Source organism: Leucopleurus acutus, assembly GCF_964270905.1.
Source record: "Leucopleurus acutus genome assembly, chromosome: 8".
Taxonomy (NCBI): Eukaryota; Metazoa; Chordata; class Mammalia; order Artiodactyla; family Delphinidae; genus Leucopleurus; species Leucopleurus acutus.
Window position 1 is genome coordinate 56833683 of NC_139151.1, and position 20811 is coordinate 56854493.

At 55.1% G+C, this 20811-nt stretch overlaps 1 pseudogene across 1 annotated transcript in view; it reads left to right on the plus strand.

The window, feature by feature from the left end:
* Positions 1–1192: 1192 nt before the first annotated feature.
* Positions 1193–20811, plus strand: part of LOC309965450 (protein SET-like) — a 53475-nt pseudogene continuing 33856 nt past the window's right edge. Inside the window, exon 1 of the transcript in view lies at positions 1193–1220. The product of the transcript in view is annotated as a protein SET-like (transcript). The remainder of the gene's footprint in view (positions 1221–20811) is intronic.

Below are 20811 nucleotides of genomic sequence, written 5' to 3' on the forward strand. Positions count from 1 at the left end.
CCAACCGTTATATCTATGGGAGCTGTAGGTCCAGAGAAGGTACTTAAAGCCTTGCAATTGATGAGCCTGACAAGCAAATGGTTCTGCTGGAGAAGAGAAGCCCTAAGACTGAGCTCCAGGGCTCCCACAACAGGAGAAGAGAAGGAACAAGCAACAGCTCCTGAGTTTCTGGACTTCTCCCAGCCTCCAGACTTCTAAACCCAACTGTATGCCTAACATCTCCACCTGGATGTCTAAGAGACACCTGAGAATTAGCATGTCCAAACTCGAATTCTGCCCTGTTTCCCAAATCTGCTCCTGCTGTCACCTTCCTCAATGACAGATCATGGCAGCACCATCCTTCTAAGTATTCAGGCCAAAAACTCGGGGCCATACTTGACTCCTTTCTTTCTCTCGCAACATACGTTCAGTTCATCAGAAAATCCTGTGGTTCTACCTCCCAAGGACACCCCAGCATCTGATTACTTCACCATGCCTGCTGTTGCCCTGATCTGAGCCACCGTCACCTCTCGCCTGATGCCTCATTCTGCTCTCCCTGCTTCTACCCTCTCCCCCTTGGTCTGACTCATAAGGCAAATGACTTAGAAGTCTGCAGTGCCTTTCTATTTCAATTGGAGTAAAAGTCATATTCCTCACCATGGGCTCTAGGCCCTTCGTGATCTGATCTCAGTGACCTTGTACACCATCCTTTACGTCCTTCCACCCAGTCACTCCCTCCACTCCAGCCATGTTGGCCTCCTGGCATGAACAGACCAGGCACATCCCACCTCAGGGCCTTTGCACCTGCCGTCTGCTTCAGGTTTTTACTTAAATGTCATCTTCCCTGACTACTCTGTTTAAAATGGTAACCCCCTCACTGATATTCCCTACTTTCCTCTGTCTATGCTGTTCTTTCTTTTGTCCAAAGTGCATGTCCCATCTAATATATACCATTCTCTCTCTCTTTTTTTTCTTATTGTCTACCTTCCTCTATCGGAAAGTAAGTTTCACAAAGGCAGAGATTTTTGCTGCTGTGTTAGAATGTTACAACCATGCTGCGCACAAAGTAAACACTCAATATAAATGTATTTAAAGAGTGAGGAAAGGGATGGAGCAATGAATAAGTGAAGGAATTGCTCTCCCCGCCCAGGAGGGTTGGGCTGCCCGGAGAGGGCAGTAAAACAGGGGCGATGATGACCACCATTGTGTCGCGATGTACCCGGCCCTGTGCCAGCTGCCAGGTGTGGCCTGGTGGAAGCAGACACCTAAGCTGACATTCACAGAAGTGGCTGGTAAATGAGAGGACGGAGGGAAGCCCAGGGGCCTGTGGGAGCCCAGAGGCGCTTCCGTGAGGTGGTGACACCTGAGCCCTGTCTGAAGCCACACCTTGCCAATCAAAAAAATTTGATTTTTAATATTATATACTGAAATTTATCAATATTTGAAAGATCTGCATGACTCGGTGAACCCCTTTTTCTCCCAAATGGCCAATGTATGCTTTTACAAAATCATCCATGGTAAAAGATACAAAGTGCAAAAGAGACCAATGGATTTTAATGTAACTGAGTAAGAAAATCTCATTGATATGGTTTGATTTTTTTTTTTATTTGGTTGCACTGGGTCTTATTTGCGGCAGGTGGACTCCTTAGTTGCAGCATGTGGGCTCCTTAGTTGTGGCAGGCGGGCTCCTTAGTTGTAGCTCCGGGGCTTCTTAGTTGTGGCATGCTAACTCTTAGTTGCGGCATGCCTGTGGGATCTAGTTTCCTGACGTGGGATCTAGTTTCCTGACCAGGGATGGAACCCGTGCCCCCTGCATTGGGAGCACAGAGTCTTATCCACTGCACCACCAGGGAAGTCCCATGGTTTCAGATTTTAATAGTAACTAAACTTCAAGAAAGATTTCAAGATTAAGTTAGTATCAAATAATAGCCACAATTATTTGAAAAGGCCAATAAAATACTCCTCCCTTTTCTAACTCATATCAGTATAAGCCTGTATTTTCTTTGTAAACTTTAACCAAAACAATATATTGCATCTGACTGAATTCAGAAGCAGGTATGAGAATCCAGCTGACTTTTATTAGACCAGCCATTAACATTTTTTGTAAACATATTAAAAAAATGCCTCTAATTTTTTTTTAAATGCTTTATTTTTTTCTTAATTAATTAATTAATTAATTTTGGCTGCTTGGGTCTTCGTTGCTGCACGCGGGCTTTCTCTACTTGCAGTGAGCAGGGGCTACTCTTCGTTGTGGTGTGCGGGCTTCTCATTGCAGTGGCTTCTCTTGTTGCAGAGCATGGGCTCTAGGCTCAGAGGCTTCAGTAGTTATGGCACACAGGCTCAGTAGTTGTGGCTCGCGGGTTCCAGAGCGCAGGCTCAGTAGTTGTGGTGCACGGGCTCTAGGCACGTGGGCTCAGTAGTTGTAGCGCATGGGCTTAGTTGCTCCGCACCATGTGGGATCTTCCCGGACCAGGGCTCAAACCCATGTCCCCTGCATTGGCAGGCGGATTCTTAACCACTGCGTCACCAGGGAAGCCCACCTCTAATTTTTTGTTTTGGAAAATGTAGGTGTTTTTCATTAAGATATGTTAACATTTACTAAGATTTTTATAACTATTTTAAATTAATTACTTAAATATTTTAAATTGTCTCAGTTTAAATTTATAATACTGTAAATACCGATACAAGCCATATAAATAGAAGTTCTCTGGGGTCCTCAATAATTTTTAGGGTGTGAAAAACAATCCTGAGACCAAAAAGTTTGAGAACCAGTGCTCCAGTGTTAGCGATTAGGATTATTATTCTGCACCAATCAGGATCATACAGCAGGGGGCAGCAGAGGCGGCCAGAGGCAGCAGAGGCATCCCCTTTGCCTTTCTTTAGGGAAAGGTACTGGGCGCCTGCCTGTTGGGTACCCCTCATACCCTGTACTGGAGACACAGTACCCTCTCGTGAGCATCAGGAGGTGCTGGTAAAGGTAAACTTGGCGTTACTGGGATCACGAAAATTCCCATCTGCTGGTGGCAAGGCCTGGTGGGAAGGAGGAAGCCCACAGACTTTGGGGTCCGAGAAGCCCTGAAGCTCCCCGCCCTTTCAAGACTGGAGCCTGAGCAGGGATCCAGGAGAATGGGAAGGGGCGCCCGGTATCATTGACAGGCATTCCCCGAAGCCAGCCGCCCCCAACCCCTCCACCAGGGGAAAGGAGCTGCCACAGATTCCCAGCTCAGTCGGACTTTTCGCCTCCCCTCTCACTTTCCACAGCAAGCCTCCCAGCTTCAGGCCTCTGCCTCGGCGGGCTCCACCTGGCCCTCCCCTGGCCTCCTGCTTCGCTGAGACCCCAGGTCTGATCTTCTTCACCTGCCCCACCCCCACTAGGGTCCCCCCAGCCCCTGAAGTGGAGGCGCTGCCTCTCTAGCCTTACCCATTATCTCATCCTTGCTCACTGTTTTAAGTCCTCTCTAAAAGCCTCTACCTCTGCCTCCTCCTCCAGCTGCCACCCAAGCATGCACCCTTTGCAGCTACCCTGGGGAGGGCACCCACACCAGCTCCAAGTGCACCCCTCCTCCTGCCTCCACCTCGCCCAGGCCACCCTCAGTCCCAGCCACTGACCCCAGGACGCTTCCGTCCCGGCCCTGCTCACCTCTCCTTGCCGCTCACTCTTCACTCAGTGTCTGATTCCCGCCTCTCTCCGCCTTCTCTGACCAGTCCTTCTCTGGCTCTTTCTGGGCCCCTTCCCCTGCCCACCCCTCTCCCTGTGGATTTCCCACTCCCTCCCTGGGGCCGCTGACCCTCTCATCCCAAAGCCTGTCTCAGGCCGTGGCCTCAGGCCTGGTCCCTCTCCTGAGCTCCAGACCCAACTCACTCTCTCTCCCCCTTGCTCCACAGAGACACCATCAGCGGCCTGCCTCTCCCTCCACTCCGAAATGTTCCTGACCTCCCACCCCTGCCCCACGGCCAGGGCCCAGCTCAGACCCTCATCTCTCCTTGTCACCTGGACTCTTAAAACAGGTGGCAGCCGGCCTCCGTGCCTCAGTCTCTTCTCCAGGCAGTGATCAGGCTGAGCTCTGAAGGGCAAATCTGACCTTGTTACCGCCGCTTCGACCCTCCCAGGGGTCCCCTCTGCCCTCAGCAAAGAAGCCAAACTCAATGACAAAGACACGTGACACGCCCCCCTGCTGCCTCTCCAGCCACGGATGCTCCTGGCCTTTCTGCCTCGGTGCCATGGAATTGAGTTTGGTGTCGGCACACGCACCACGCTACCTCAGGCCTGGTGACGGAGCACTGCCTCTCCTTCCGTCCCCACCACCTTCAAGGGGCCACGCTTCTCATCTCCATTTTACTCACGGAGAAGCCGAGGCAGAGAGGGGAGGTGCCTGGGCCAGGATGCCCGTCTGGCTCCCGAGCCCTCTGCATCAGGCCCCAAGTGTCCGATATCCAACTTCACCTTCAGTCCTGGCAGTTGACTTTCTCCCCCCACCCCCCATCCATTCCCCACTGAACACACACTTGGATCCAATCCCACCATCCTTTCAGCCCAGCCAGGGCCTGGATGCTAGGCCCCGCCCATGTACCTTGGTCCTCCTCGGGGCCCCTCTTTGGCAATTAATCGGGCCATAAAGTTTCCCTGGGTGTTCCGGGGTAGGGATGGCCCCAGCCCCTACAGTCCCGCTATACATCAATTGATGCCACAGGGCTACCGGGGGCACCGGAAGGCCAGGGAAGGGGAGAGGTGGGCAGGGCTGGGGAGGCAGGAGGCCCTCTGGGTGTCCACGGGCTGGGAGGCGCAAGGCTGGATCTAAGCCAAGCCGCCTCCACCCCTTCACCCCTCCCCCTTTGTTAACGCTCTGGTACCCTCTGGATATAAAGGCCAAACTCAAAGCCCCACCTAACGTGGCCTGTGCAGTCCCCTCCAGCTCCATCCTGTTTATCAGACACTTGCAGTGAGGCTTATCATGTACCAACACTGCCCTAAGCTTTTATAGAAATGAACTCATTTTATCCTTATAAATAGACTACAAAGTAGGTACTAGTATTATTCTCACTTTACAGATGGGGAGACCGAGGCACAGAGCAAGGGCAGAGTTAGTGATGGCAGAGCCGGGATTCAAGCCCGGGCCATGTGGGTCCAGAGTCTGCGCTCTGACTGCTCCCAGTGCGACCTCCATTTCTTCCTTCCTGTGTCATTCCCATTCCCCCAAACACACCGAACTTCTCACCCATCACCTGCCAGTTCCCACTTTCATGCCTTTGTGCTCAGCGTTCCCTCTGCCTCAGGTGCCACCTTCCCAGTGAAGCCGGCTGGACCCTGCCCCACCCTCCCCCTGCCGAATCAGGCAGCCTCCTCTGTGTTCGTGGCGCCTTCTGTGTACACCGCCACTGCAGAGAGCCCTGCAAGGGACCAGGGCTCCTTGATGTCAAGGGCAGCTCCTCCCTGATTGTCCCATCCCTGGATGCCCAATATTTGGTCTGGGACTTCATCCAGCCTAAGAATTCTTGGTAAATGTGGGATGAGTGGGGCAGGGTCGTGGGATGGGAACAGAGAGAAACAAGACTGCATTCCTTGATCTCTAGAAGCGCACACTCCAGTGGGAGAACCAACCCAGAAAGAGCCCAACATCTAAGCAGATCAGAACCCTAAGAGAGGCACAAAGAGCCGCGTCAGCAGCTCCGTGGGACGATGCCGTGCTCCCCACTGGGGGAGTCAGGCAGGCTTCTCAGAGAGGTCAATTTGTGTACTGGGCCTTGAGGATGGAGAGAAGTCCAGTGGCCGAGTGGGGTGCATGCTGGCATGAGAGCTGGGGAAAGGAATCCGGGCCGGCAGAGGCAGAGGCAGGAAAGCGGGATGTATTGTGAGGGCTAACAAGTTGAGTTGAGCCTATCAGCCCCACACCAGTCAGTGAGCTGCAGGAGGGCCGCGTCTGCCTGCACCAAGCACAGAGCCTGCACGTGGTGGGTGCACCGTAATGATTTGTTGGAAGCAGATCTCACAGGGTGTGAAGCCTTACGCAATTCGGTGGCCCTATTCAAGAAAAAGAAATGTGAAATTTTTAATGTAAATGTAGGCATGAAAGTGAATGTTCATTTGTACTGAGATTGGGAAGGAACTTGCAACAGAGCTGAAGCTGCAGAAGAAAGTAAGGTCAGAAGAATGTCAGGAGGGTGAAGGTTCTTGGAGCCCAGCACCAGGCTGACAAGGCCAGCATTTCCTGTCAGCCCCGAGGCCCAGGTTCAGAGCTGGCCTCTGAGCCCTCAATCGCCCTCAGACAAGCTACCGTGACCGTGCCTCTGTCACACTTCGTGAGCCTCTCTGGCCACAAAAAGGCCTGATTCTCCAGCGTCAGGAGACTTTCTCCCCCGGAAGGGTAGTCAGAGGGCAAATGTGGGCGTCTGAGAACTGTGTGCTGGTCACCTCCTGGTGACCTTGGGCACCTCTCTCCAGGGCCTCAAGGGTCATGGAGGGTCTGTTCTGAAAGCCTTCTTTTCATGCAGGCATTCTGCTCATCTGACCCTCTTTGGGGGCTCTGTGAGAGCCTCATTCATCTCCCAGTGCTGAGGTCTCACAAGGGCGCCAGGCTCTCTGCTGGTGATGGGTGGGGGGCGCATAGCCACGGAGGTGCTCCTGGCCCAGTGGGTCCAACTAAACACGAAATACCTGATTACAGAGACTTCAAGCCGAGAGATGCCCAGACAGAGCACTGTCCATTCCCTGAGGTTCCCTCCTAAGCTAACTAACCCCTACTTCTGGCCCGAGTCTGCCCTGAGGGAAGACTCTCCTAATCCCCCCAGAACAGGCCAGGAGTCCCCAGAGGTGTTTTCAGACTCCATGCTTTCGCACATGCTATTTCCTCTGCCAGGAAGACCCTTCCCTCCATCCTCTGAAGCCTGGTGCCTGCCCAGCTCTTGCCAAGTAGCAACATCTTTATTTCCCTTTTACAGACGAGGAACCAGAGGCTCAGAGGGGTTGAGTAACCTGTTCAAAGCCACACAGCTTTGCCCTAGAATGTTAGTGGTTGTTTTGTTGGCCACGCTGCGCGGCATGTAGGATCTTAGTTCCCCGACCAGGGGTGGAACCTGCACCCCCTGCAGTGGAAGCACGGAGTCTTTTTAAATCAATTAATTAATTAATTATTTTGTTTTTGGCTGTGTTGGGTCTTCGTTGCTGCGTGCGGGCTTTCTCTAGTTGCGGGGAGCGGGGGCTACTCCTCGTTGTGGTGCGCTGGTTTCTCATGGCGGTGGCTTCTCTTGTTGTGGAGCACGGGCTCTAGGCACGTGGGCTTCAGTAGTTGTGGCACACGGGCTCAGTAGTTGTGGCTCGCGGGCTCTAGAGTGCAGGCTCAGTTGTGGCGCACGGGCCTAGTTGCTCTGCGGCATGTGAGGTCTTCCCGGCTAGGGCTCGAACCTGTGTCCCCTGCATTGGCAGGCAGATTCTTAACCACTGCGCCACCAGGGAAGCCCCTGGAAGCATGGAGTCTTAAACATTGGACCGCCAGGGAAGTCCCCTGACCTATAGATAGTGATAGTGATGAGTAGATGGCATCCTCTGCCAGCTATATGGTCTTGGGAACATCATTTGGCCTCTCTCTGCTTTGGTGGCCTCATCAGTGAAATGGAGTACCTACTGCATAAGGTTGGTGGTGAGGCTTACAGATACTGTCCTCTGCGGCCTCCATTCTTTCGCTCCCCAGACCAATTAGTGGCTTTCACTTGGCCCCTGCAGGACATTCAACACTCATTCATTCATACATCAAAACCCTCCAAGACCAGCTCTGTGCCCCGCCCTGTGCTAGGTGCTTGGGACTCAGAGATAAATCAGACACAGCTCCAGCGCCAAGGCTGGGGGGGGGGGGCGAGGGACAGAAGTTCGGGGCAGAACTCAGTACTCTTGAGGGTGTGTGTGTGTGTGTGTGTGTGTGGTCCTCACACATCTCTGCTCTTAACTTATTTTTTAAAACTGACAACGACGCACCTCCCAGCGAATGGGCACTGGAAAAGGCGAAATGTTGAAGGAAGATCCGCTCTTTACCTTCAGAAACTTGTTTTTCACCGCTTCCTGAAACCTGAATATTTCACTGCATCCAAGCTCGCCTCCTCGCGCTGAGCCCTATTAGCTGGGAAGGAGGAGGGTACTGTGAGGGTGTGTCCCACCAGTCCCGAGGGCTCCACTATCCCTGGGGACTCCACTACCCCGGATAACTCACCTAGCCTACATCCTAATCCTTTTCCCACCCCGACCCCTGTTCCTACCCCATGACTCCCCCACCCCAGGTCCCAGACAAACCAGCCCTCCCCACCTCTCCCTCCATCCGGGTCCCCAGGTTACCCTCTCCTCTCGCTCAGCTCTTTAAACCATCCTCCCCCTCCATTGTCCTCTCTCGGGCGGCACCTCTCCACTTCTGCCCCGCCCTCTCCGAGGTAGAGCCCACGTTCCGCAGACCTCCGCTCTTTTCCCACTCTCCGATTGGCTCCCGCTGCCCGACGGCGCGGGACCGTGGGGAGGGGATCTGGAGCTCGCCCCGCCCCTTGCCGGTGGCCGGGGTGGGGCGGGGCCTCAGGATGACCCCGCCCTCACTCGGGCGGGGCCGCGCTGGCAGGCGCTCCGGCGCTGAGCGGCGGTACCTAGGCTCTGCTCGGCTCCGGCTCGACTGCAGCTCCTGTGGGGGTGGGCGGCGGGGATGACAGCGGCGGGGGTGGCAGCGGCTGCGGCGCGGGACTGAGCGAGCGGCTAGCGAGCCGGGGAAAGAGGAGGAAGTATAGCCGCGGCCCGGAGCTCTGGAGTCAGCTGCCGCGCCGAGGACCGCCCCATTTTGCAGAGCGAGCCGAATCCGAACCTAAGAAGACTTCCCCGCCGGGCTCCGCGCCTCCTCGCCGGCGCCCTGCCCTGCCCCGCCTGTCCCAGACCCGGGTTCCGCCGGGACGCTCCCTGCCCTGCGGTCCGGGGCGTGTGGCCGGGGCGCCCCGAGCCCCAGACCCTGATCCAGTGCACCGGCGAGGGACGCTCCTGGCCCACCATACGGCTCTAGCGTTAAGGGCTCGTTCCCAGCCTTTCTATAGTGTGTGTTGGAGCCCCCAGCCCTCCGACCGCGGTTAAGGCGGGGTGCCCCCAGCCCCGTGACTGAGTGCAAAACAGCCCGGACGCCTCCAGACTCTGGTTGCCCGAAACCCGAACCTTCAGCTGCCTCCAATCCGGTGCTTCGGACCTGGGACCGTGCGAACATCCAGGAAACCCCGGCCCGGGTTCAGCGCCCCGTGAGGGGTCCAAGGCGGGCTGGATAGTCGGACTGAACCAGACTGGGCTGGTGCTTCGAGTCGAAGCTGCCACCTTCCTGCCGCCCCAGGCGAGGAGCTGAGCGCTTGACCCCAAGAGAGCACAAGAGAGAGCCGAGAAGTGCAGGTGAGAGAGCCCCGGATGCCGGGCGGCCTCCGACCCCATCCCGGCAGCGCTGGGGCCACCTGCGGGTGTGCACTGGGTACTAGCTGCGGCTGGAACTGGCTAGGAGGGGGTGCGGGAAAGGGAGGAGGAAAAGGGAGAAAACGGGCACTTATTGAGCGCCCATTGTGTGCCGTTCCGCGCCCCACCCTTGCGCAAATGGCTCACTACTCCGTGTGATAGAAGGTGTTGTGTGCTGTTAAGGGCGCTTACAGTTGGGGAAACTGAGGTTCAACGGGGTTGATTGACCCTGCTCTTTTTACTCTGGTGCTGAGACTGGGGAGGAGTGTTATGCTGGAGAGGGAAAGGAGCAGAGAGAGAATGGAGAGAAAAAGAAAGGAAGTGCAGAGCCGCATGGCAGGAGGTGGGGTGGGGGTGGGGGGTCGAGGTGGGGGCCACTGGGGCATCGGAGAGCTGATCCTGAGGCTGGGACGTGGCTTCTCCTGGCCTCTTTCCCTCCCACTCCATTGTCATGTCACCTCCCAGGAAAGGTGACCCAGAGTTGAGGGCAGAAGTGGGAAGCTTCCCAGTTCCACAGCTTCCCTCTCTGACAGAGCCGCTGCCCCTGTACCCTGTGTGCCAGACTCCAGTGTCTCTAAGACGCTCCGGAGGTCCTGACACGCTGCTTATCTGATGGGAGAACACACTGTAGAGGTCCCTAAGTCACAGCCCATCAGAACTGCAGGATATACGGCCCCTCAGCACTCACCCAGCTCACATCCTTCACATTAGTAAGGGGGACACTGAGGCCTGAGGACAGGGGGTGCCAATTGCTGAGGTCCTAAAGCAAGTGAGTAGTTGAGCCAGAAGTACACTTGAGAAAACCTTCCCAAACATCCTTCAAGGTGTCCCCTCCCCCTCCCAAGTTAGCATCTTCTGGGTGGCTGGCTGGGGTTTTCCCACCCCTGATGTGAGGTCTGGGTGACCCTGTATCAGGCTGTTGTGAGAATCTGTGTGCAAGGTGCTGGGGCCTGAGACAGACCAGCAGCCCCATAGCCTTTGGCCCCAACCTCAGGTCTGACCTCAGCCCCTCCTGGACAAGGGAACCTGCAAGACACCTCTGGTCCAGGCGGGGAGCGGGTTGCACAGGGTCTCAGAGCTGGGGCTGCTAGGGCTGGGGGCACAGTCTGAGGGTCTGGATTCCCAGGCAGGGGCTTCTTCTGCTGCCCCCCTGGGGCTGTGCAGGGAGAGGCATGTTGTGAAAGAGTGCTTGGTATGGACCCTGTGGGCTCTTGTTCTGGGTGGGGAGGGGGAGGGGATGTGGCCTAGGTAGGACCCCCGGTGGCCTTGGCCGGGACTGGTTAACCCCTGCTGTGCCCAGCTTCCTGGAGTCGGGGGGAATCTACCTTGGAAAGCCCCTGGGAGGTGGGGGAGGGTGGAGAGATCGGCTGGAGGCTGGAAGCTCGGTCCCTGGGGGTGGAGTGTTTGGGGGAACTGGAAGGGAAAGTGACTGAGGGGCTTGGGATTCTCCAGCCTCACCCCCACCATCCGTGGGGATTCAGATTCTCATAATAATCCCTGCATCTAAACAAAGCTGCTCTTTGATGAGATAATTTCACACCTGTGATCTCATTTCACGGTGGGGTGGAAAGGAGCTGGAACTTGGAGTGAGGCAGAACGGGGCTGGGGAGCCACCTGGGACCTTTTGCATGCATCCAGGGCTCCAAGCCTCACCTGTAAAATGGGGTCAAGGCAGGCTGTTTTTTACCTGCTCAGATAATGGAGCCATCACATCCGGCACACTGTCAATTGCTGAAGAATTTTTGCTGTTTGCCAAGACTGGGCTTGTTCCTAATGGCTGCCTTGTGCGGGAAGCTGGGGGGCAGAGAGGTGAGATCTCCTGCGCAGGGCCTTGGAGTTTGCTTCAGGAACTGAGTGCTGACTGCGTACCAGGTGCCCTGGAAGCTACCCAGATGGAAAAGGCGTTGTGGTGACTAGCTCCCAACGGGGAGGGCTAAGCGGCACGGGCAGACGGCAGTGAGTCAGACAGACCAGGCGGCGTGAATCTGCTCTGATTCCTCCCACCGGCCATGTGGTGTTGGGCAAGTCACTTCACTCCTTTGAGCCCCAGCTGCTTCTCTGTAAATTAGAATTCCTCCTTTACAAGGTTGTTGTGAGTTTTAAATGAGATATAAATACACAGCACGTGGCCAGATAATTTATTTCCTTCCCTGTAAGAAAAGGAAGCTTGGATTTTGACCAGGAAATCCAGAGAAATTCTCAGACTTGCCTTGGATTGGAATGGAGGCTACTGTTGCAGATTCACACACATGGGTTTGCTCAGCTGTATGGGTCAGGCTACCCTATGCTACCTCCCTGGGCCCACAGCCCTCAGAAATCTGCTTGGGGACCCTGGCAAGGGGCTCTGGGTTCCGACCCCTCATCCCAGGGCTGCTGGCTTTCTTTGGGATTGTGGGGAGCGGGTGTTCATTCCCTCTGGCCTCCCTAGGCACAAAGGTGCGGTGAATAATTTATGGCTCGCCTCGCTGCAAGGCGGGCTTAGGGAAATTGTTTGCTGTGTGCTCAGCTGAGCTTCTGAGTCCCACCAGAGGAGGCAGGTGGTTCCCGTCAGTGCTAGACAAAGTCTCAGATACGGGGGAAAGGGGCGACAGGAAGAAAGTGACCTAATTATCAACCCCAGCTCTCTTACTGGGGGGCAAGGTGGACCCGCAGGAAACAGTGGAAACCAAGATATAGATGAACCAGGCTCAAGCTGTGGGCCTCCGATTCCAAATGGGTCAGGAGGGGTGGCCCGGAGAGGCTCTTGGGGACTGGAGTAACCCAGAAGGCTTTATCAAGGAGAAAGGGGTCTGGGCTAAGGCTAGAGGCAACTTGCCTTAGAGGGTAGGGGTCCCGACATCAGTTCAAGGTTGAATTCTGGCTGTGCCACTCACTCACTGTGAGACTGTGAGCGAGACACCTGACCCAGCAAGGCCTCTGCTCGCTCCTCTGTAAAATGAGGGTAGTTACGGGTGACTGTGAGGTCATATATGTAAAGCAGATGGCACGAAAGGTACTTAATGAAAGGGTGTTTCACTGTGAACGAGAACCGTGAGGTGGGCTAATGGTGGAGAAGGTGGAATGGTGTAATAAGCAGGGAGGTGGGGAGAACTCTGGGACGATGATGGTGGATCTGTGGGGTCAGAGAGGGGTGTGGAGAAGAGGGGTGGGTGAGTGAGCAGACGGTGGAGGGCCTTGAATGCCAGACAGAATTCATATTGCAGAAAGCACCATGGGGCCCCCATTGAGAACCCTCTGTGACTCCTTCTTACCAGTAAGATGGAGACCAGGCCTCTTTGTTGTGCATTCAAGGCCTTGCCCACTGCAGCCACTGCATGGACCCCTGGGCATTGCTCACCACTGTCTCCTAAACTCATCATGTGTGGTCCCTTTGTTTATGGGGCTCCTCCGGTCATCCATACCATCCTCGCTCTGCTCACTTCCACATCAGTCAAGGCCTAATTCAGGTCATAAATCCCCCCAGAAACATTCCTGGGTTACCCAACCCTCTGGTCACACCCTCTCTGAACCTTTAACTTCACAGTACTAGTAATAAACAATACCTACCATTGCATCACATGTTACAGTTTGTAAAATGCATCTACACACTCATTGAATAATATTGTGATGATGATATGAGCAATTGTTAATGCTCTTGAGAACTTATTCTGAGCCAGACACCGTGTTAAGTGTTTTACAGATCCTCTCATTCACAACTCTGGGTGGTAGCTACTGTTACACCCTGGAAGACAGGGCTCAGAAAGGTACATTGTCTTGCCCAACGTCACACAGCTAGACAGTGGGGAGTGTCTAGAGCATACTACGCAGGTAAAAAGAGCGGACTACGCAGGTAAAAAGCCTGGAAATGAGCCTTCTTCTCAGGGCTAGTGAAGGACAGTGCTGGGTTGAGCAGAGGGCCTTGGGCTCTACACTGGCTGACTGTGTGACTTGGGGTGAATCAGACCCATGCTGTGGTCCTGTTTCCCCGGGTCTGTGGTGAGGGGGATGGTGTCTGAGCTTCCAGAGCTCCAGCCTTCTGCAGTGTCCTTCGTGACCCTGGAAGGTAGGGGAGGAGACCACAGCCTCAGGGCCAGAGGATGTGGTGTGATGGGTGGCTGTGATTTTTGGCCCGGCCACTGTCTGGGCCAGCAGGCTCTGTAGTTAGCTGCTGCCTCCCCCGAAGGAGGGTGGCGGCCAGGGCTGCTGGCAGCATGGTCATTAGCTGGGCAGAGAAGACCCTGTGATTGGGAGCCGCCTGGGCCAGGCCAGGTTGGCAGGGCTGGAGGCAGGCCGGCCCTGGCCACGGTGGGGTCATTGGCAGGGCAGCTGGCTGGACAGCTGCTTCTCCTCCCTTTGCAGCCTCCAGGGCAGTACCCGCGGGGCACCAAAGCTTTGTAGGCCAAGGCTTGCCCTTCTTCCTGTGGCGGTCATGGGAGTGCAGCAGTGAGGAATCTAGCCAGGCCTGAAGATGCCTCCTTCCAGAAGCTTCCAGGACTCCTCCGCTACAGATCCACAGCCGTCACTCGCCTACTGTGGTCTGTGGGTTGAACTTGTGTAGATCTGCTTCCTTTGCCAGCCAGTCAGAAATAGATTCTCTGCCACCCCAGTTCTCCCCTTCGCCCCCCAGAGTGCCTAGCAGGGTGCCTGGCGCAAAGTGGCTGCCCCCACCCCTACCCAGGAGAGGCAATGCGAGCTGCCCCTTGGGCAAGTCGCTCAACCTTTGTACCTCTGCCGCCTTCTCTGTAAAGTGGCACTGGCAACCACAGTGTTGTGAAGGTTAAATGAGACAACGGGCGGCAGGTGCCAGGCCTGACACACAGGTGGGTACTCTGTCAGCGTGAGTCCCCTTGCCAATCCCTTCAGTAGCTTCATGATCAAGTGACTCAGTAAGAAGCTGATGGAAGAGCCCATCCAGTGAGGCCGGGAGGGAGGATGTGCCAGGCAGCAAGGAGGGCTTCCCAGAGGAGGACACTTGGCCGCCTGGGGAGGACTCTGTCAGACGGGATTGGGAGAGCTGCCATTCCCACCGCCTTCCCAGTGAGCAGGCCCCAAGCTAAGTTCAAGGCAGGGAGCAGGACTGGGATGTCCAGGGACCTGGTTCTTCTCAGGCCTTAGCGGCAGGAATGACGCAGTTGGGAGGAGCCATCTGGGGTCCAGGTAGCAGATGCTGCGATGTGCTTGAAGATTCCTTCAAGGGAAGCAGTGTTCATTTGGTCTCCCTCTCCCCCTGCATACACACATGATTACGTATTACAAAACGTAACATGATGGGAGGTTTTGGTCTGTGGGGGAAATAGACATTCAACAAGTAAACACAGATACAAAACTTCCAAATTGTGAAGAGTGAGCTCCCAAGGCGGGGGCCGGTCCCATCGACATCTGTAGATGGTGGTAGAGGGCAATGCTCAGATCACAGCCCGAGTGCACACTTACTAGCCGTGTGACTTGGGCAAGTGATTTAACCTCTCTGGGCCTCAGTTTCCCCATCTGTAAAATGGGGATGGTTTTAGTTGTGGTGAGGATTAAATGCATTATACATGTAAAACACTCAGAAAAATACCCAGTGCATAATAAGCACTCAATGCATATTAGCTGTTGTTGCCTGTATCTCCTAGCAGAGTCTGAAAGAACAGGTGCTCAGGAAGTGCATATGGAATGAATCCTAGGCACAGGGCAGCTGCTCTGTGTAATGAATGAATGAACGACCTCATCAGGAGGGGAGAACGCAGAAGCAGTGACGACACTGAATGTGACAGAATGTGGCAGGGAAGACCAGGGGCTGGGTTTGTCCAGTGCTGGGTGGGGAGGGAGTCAGGAAAGGCTTCCTGGAGGTGGTGCTCCTGGCGCTAAGTTGGAAAGTATCATTTAACACACATGTGCGCGTGCGCACACGCACCCGGGCACCACTGTGAGGTCAGCACGAGGCATGAGGTCAGAGAGGAGTGGTTCCTGTCCAGGGTGGCTGGCTAGGAGGAGTGTCTGGGCAGACCCCACGTCTGCTGGACTCCACAGGCCTCCCTCTTCCCACCACCCCACGCTGTCTTGCCATCTGTGATATTCTGCTGGAGGGCACAAGGAAGGCAGGTGGGAGGAAGTGTGGGCCGAGGTCTGAGAGTCCCAGCTCTTCCCAGGCCTGGAACCAAATCTCCTACAGAAAAGAATAAACAGGCCTCACTCCAGCATTAATCCTACAGCTGTTTAGCTTTTGAATGAGTGAACTCTACTAAAGAGGGAAAAAAAGGCCATGAAGAATTCGCCTCACCCTCCCACCCAGGAGGCTCAAAGGGAAAGTTTTCTTCCACTGACAAGGGAGCCAGGACCCCCCAAGTATCTTAAAGGAGTTCACCTCTGAAGTCAGGGTCCCCTCATGTTGCCTACACTCGGTGGTTGGTGGTGGGGCCCCGAGGACACGACCTCGGCCCTTACGTTTTGCCTGTTTTTTGCCCCTCTCGTAAATGGGTCAGAGTAACAAAGCCCTTCTTTCCTTCAAGAGGTGTGGGGTGGGAGAGGTTGTAGTGGGCATCTGGGCTCACGGCTCTCAAATCTGCTGCACACGTTAGAATCATCTAGGGAACTTTTAAAAATTCGGGCAAGCCCGCGTGCCTAGAGCCTGGGCTCCACAACAAGAGAAGCCACCACAATGAGAAACCCGCGTGCAGCAAGGAAGACCCAATGCAGCCAAAAGTAAATAAATAAATTTATTAAAAGAAAAAATTTGGGCAAGACCCAGGCATCAATAGTTTTTAAAGCTTTGCAGGTGATGTCAAAGCACAACCAAGATTCAGAGCCGCCTGGCCACCTCCTGCAGCATCCCCAGACTGTACTTCCACATCCCCAGGACAGGGAGCTCACTGCTTCCGGGCTGCTCCCTCCTCTGCGGTATTGCTCTCCCTGGAGAAACAGGGAAGTGGAAAGACTTTGCAATCCGATAAACCTGGGTTCCAACACCCCTCTGCTCTCTGCTTGGGTGTCTTCTCTGAGCCTCAGTGTCGTCTGAAAACAGGAATAACAATAATCTCTCATAGAGACCAAATGAGGCCGTGCGCAGAAGGCACTGGTGGTACAGTACCGGACACGTCGGCAGTGTGCAGTAGAAGGTCACAGACAGTGGCAGAGTCTGCTGGACTCAGACCCTGGACCCCCCTGCAGTGCTCTCTCTAGTGCCCCAACCACCTGAGGCTGGCGGGGGAAGGATCAACACCCAGTCTTGGGGCCCTTCCCATCCCCCTTCTCTCTAAGAGATAAGGCAGTAAGCATTTTGTCTTGCTTGGTTTTGTTTAAATGGCCAAAGAGTCAGGCTCCCCTTAACAATGAAGCCTTGTCTGGATCTGCTTGTTTGTCCAACTCGGACACCCAATTGCGCCACCCACTTGGGGCCCCCGTCCCACCTGGGAGAACTGAAGAACGCCAGAGGGTTTTTTTCATCTCGGGGGAGGGTACTGGGGAGACACTGGAGGCCTCTGTGTGGCCCTCACCAATAATTGACCCCATTTAAGTCAGCTGTCTCTGTTGAAAGCCAATCCAATAAAATTATTTCAAGGTAGCTACCAGGATGGGTTTTGGAGGCAGAGAAAGTTGAATTTGAGTCCTGGCTTTGTCACTTGCTGGAAATATGACCCTGGGAGAGTCATTTCAGCTTTTTGAGCGCCCGTTTCCTCTTCTGTAAAATGCACAAATAGGGCATACCTCCTTGGCCTCCTTGGGGGGGTTTTAAGAAGAGAATGAAGTACTTGGTGTGTAGTGCACAGTGCCTACCGTACAGCGAGCGCTCACGCTGGCCGTGGCTGTCCTCACTGAACTCTGCCTCCTGCCCCTCCCTTCATGGCCTGCTGGGCCAGGCCGGCTGAGACAGTGGAGGCCTGCAGGCTTAGTATGGGGCACCCCTGCAAACCGCGATTGTGTAATCATTTGTTCCATGCACATTCAGAGGAGGCTCTGAGGGTGAGAAGAAGACTGCAGAAAGGGGCCACTGGCGATAGTACCTGGTCTCCTCTGCTCTGGCCCCGCCAGAGAGGGTATATCAGCCCAGGGTGAGCTGCTCCGACAGTGGGGTGGAGCAAAGCAACAAAGGGAGTGCAGCACCTGGGGGCAGTTACCTCCCAGAGCTGCAGTTGCCCTGGAGGAAGGTGTCCGCTGTATGGACAGAGGCTGTGGCCAAGGGACCCTGTTAACCCAGGAGACCTGGCAGGGGAATAAAACCTCCACTCTCTTTCCTCCTTCCTCCAGTCTCCCACTGGGGCTTCCCTCTGGGTGAACCTTCTGGAAGCCAACGACACATTAACCCAAGGCAGTCCGTTGAGATCAGCCTCTGGGGCCCCACGTAGAGGGGACTGGGCCCAGAGAGGCAAACGGAAGGCATTCCTCACTCTGTCAGTCAAAAGCCATGAGGTCCACTGGACTCACCCTCCTTGGGATGCGGTTTAAGGCTCATCTGTTGGTACTTGAGCTTATCCCTTGCAAAGGGGGTCTCAGCCCCCACCCCAGAGATGAACCAAAGCATCCCAACTGTCACATCCTGTCAGGGAGAGGAGTTCTGGGGGCACCCATCTTTCCAGAGGTGCCTTAGCACCCCTTTGAGATTGGTGCCCTGGCCCCTGGCCACCACGCCCACCACTTGGCCCAGCTCTGCCGCCACTGGTCCTCAGAGGACCTGGCTGTGAGTTTTTTCCAGCCTGTGTCTCTGTCCCTCTTTGTCTGGAAGCATGGAGTAGCAGTTAGAATGCAGGCTCTGAAACCAGACATTTTTCCTGAAATCCTGATTCTGCCATAATATGGCTGGGGAACTCAACGATGTGGCCCTTAATCTCTCTGTGCCTGGGTTTCCTCATCTTTGGAATGGGAATAACAGAGAGTACCTCATAGGGTCGTTGTGAGGACTGATGAATGAATGAGCGGAAAGTGCTCAGGATGGTGCCTGGCGAGCAGGAAGTGCCCGGTAAATGACAGCTTTTACCATGATCACAAATAATACAGTGGGAGCCCGGAACCCACGGTGTGGCCAGACCTTTAATGAGAGGATGGGGACCGTCACCGCCTTCAGTCTAGACTCTGCCCCAGTGATGAGGCTGTGACAGTTCCCCACAGCCTGGCCCCATTATGGACACTCACCTGTCAGCTATCCACCCCTCCCCCCAGTCCTCTCCCGCAAACCATGTCCTGTGAGAAGTGGCCTCTCATTCTGTCAAGTCTCAGTGTCCCCGTCTGTGAAAGAAAGCAGCTGGACAAGATGTCCCCAAGTTCTGCTGCCCAGTCTGTGCCGGGAGCTGGGAGGAAGAGGACTCGGGTGTCGCTGCTCTGGAGGAGCCCTGAGGCCAGAGGGGCAGGGAGTGGTTGGGGCACAGGCCAGGTCTCTTCCTCATCGGGCAGGCCAGGCAGCTCCGAGCAGGAGACAAATGAAAACAGAGGAGGTCAGATGAGAATGAGAGAAATCAGGGGGGGCTTCATGGAGAAGGGGGCATTTGAAATGAGTCTTGAAGGTAGGCTAGGAACTCTGCTGGCTCATATTGGATGGGAAAGGCATCCCAGGATGGGGGAAGGGTGAGTATAAAGCATGGAGGTGTGGCCCTAGGGGCCGTGGCAAGCGAGCAGCAGCTGCACTCAAAGGCAGAGTGATGTGCTGGCGAAACACTTGGATTCTGGAATCAGGCAGTTGCGGGTTTGAATCATGGCTCGGTTTCTAATTGAATTATTTCTTATTCTTTGACTGTGGGCAAGTGGCTTGGCTGCTCTGACCCTCCATTTCCCCAGCAGTAAAACAGGACTAAGCCCTCCAGGGCTGGGACAGTGAGGCCAGGCCTCCCCTCCACCCTGTTGCTGCAGAGCAGGCAGGGACCCCAGGGGCCCTCCTTGGCCCATGCCTCCTCCCCCAAATCAGGTGCAGGTAGCTTCCAGGGTGGCCTTGCTGGCGATAGCCTTACCTCCGGAGTGGGGCAAAGGCTATGTACGGGGAGGTTGGTGTCAGGTGAGCTCAGGTGCACAATCAGACAGAAGATGTCAGGCCACATCGCATGGAAAGCATCGGCGAGGCCCCTGGGGCGTGGCATCTTGGGGGCAGCAGGGCAGGCCTGGGACGCAGAGCCCTTTCCTTATAGCTGGCCACCACTGAGCACTCCCTCTTCTCCCTGGCGGGAATGCTCGTGGCATCTCTGACAGCTCAGCCCTGGGTGTCTGAGGAGGAGCGCTGAGATGCCCATGGTGGGTATGGTAGTGCCTTGATCTCAGAGGCCTTCCTGAGAAGGGAGGAGTGTGGGCTTCCGAGTCAGTCCTGGCTTTAAAGCCCAGCTCTACCTCTTTAGAGCAGAGCTTTGAAGACACTGCGCGAGTCACTTAAACTTTCTAAGCCTCAGTTGCCCACCTAGAAAATAAGGACAGCCACACTTACCTTCCAGGTCTGTTTTGAAGCTAAAAGGACATAATGGATGAGATAGCATCTTGTATTCTACAAGCGACTCCATAACCACCTTCATCCTGCTCCCTTTCTCTGTGCACCGTTCATTTCTAATGCTGCCTAAGGAAGTTCGTTCTTGTGTCTAATTTAAATCCACTATGCTGCAATTGGAACCTCCTTCCTCTTGCTGAGGACTCTGCAGAAGCAGACTGAGCCCTTTCTCTATACAAATGTGCCCCATCAGTACCTGCAGTGAACGAGGCAGGCAACAACAGAGCAACTGGGTGTTGGTTTTCACCTTGTGTCTTGGGGGCCCCGCTGTCAATGGCCAAGGTCTCCTGACCAGCATGCCGTGGGGGTGGGTGCCTCATCTTGACTGTTTTCACTGTTCTTCCTCTCTGAATCTTACCCATGCTCCAAAACTGGGACCCTGGGGCAGTGGAGAGAGCCCTGGGCTAGGCCTAGAAGGCCTGGATCCCAGCACCCACTTGACTCCTGACTTGCTGTGTGGCCTGAAGCCAGTTAGCAACCTCTCTGGGCCACAGTAGGCCTGTGAGGATGTCTGTCCCCTGGGGCCCAGGTGTCTCCAGTAAAGATGAGGGCAGTTCATCTGAAGCCCCTTTTCCTCCCTCTCACGTACCTGGGCCCCAGCCACCCTGGGAAGCCAGCAGATTAGGGTCCTGCTGGTGCCGGAGGTGGTAGGAGCTGAGTCCACCTCTCGGGCCAGGGCTCCCAAGGGCAGGTGGCGTGTTTAACGTTAGATAGATGGGGGATTCCTGGTGGGTGGGGTAGCGCCTGCCTCCTCAGCCAGGGATTTTGAGAGCCTGGATTTCCACCCAGTTAAACTCATCCAACCAAAGGTCAGTCATGTTTGTTGAGTCCCTCCTTGGAGTAGTCTTTCCCATGTGAAGTCTCCTTTAATCCCCCACTCTGTGGGTGGGAAACCCAAGGCTCAGAGAGATTAGGCGACCAGCATGTCAGTAGGGCGAATGAGCCTGGGGCTCTTGATTCTGCACAG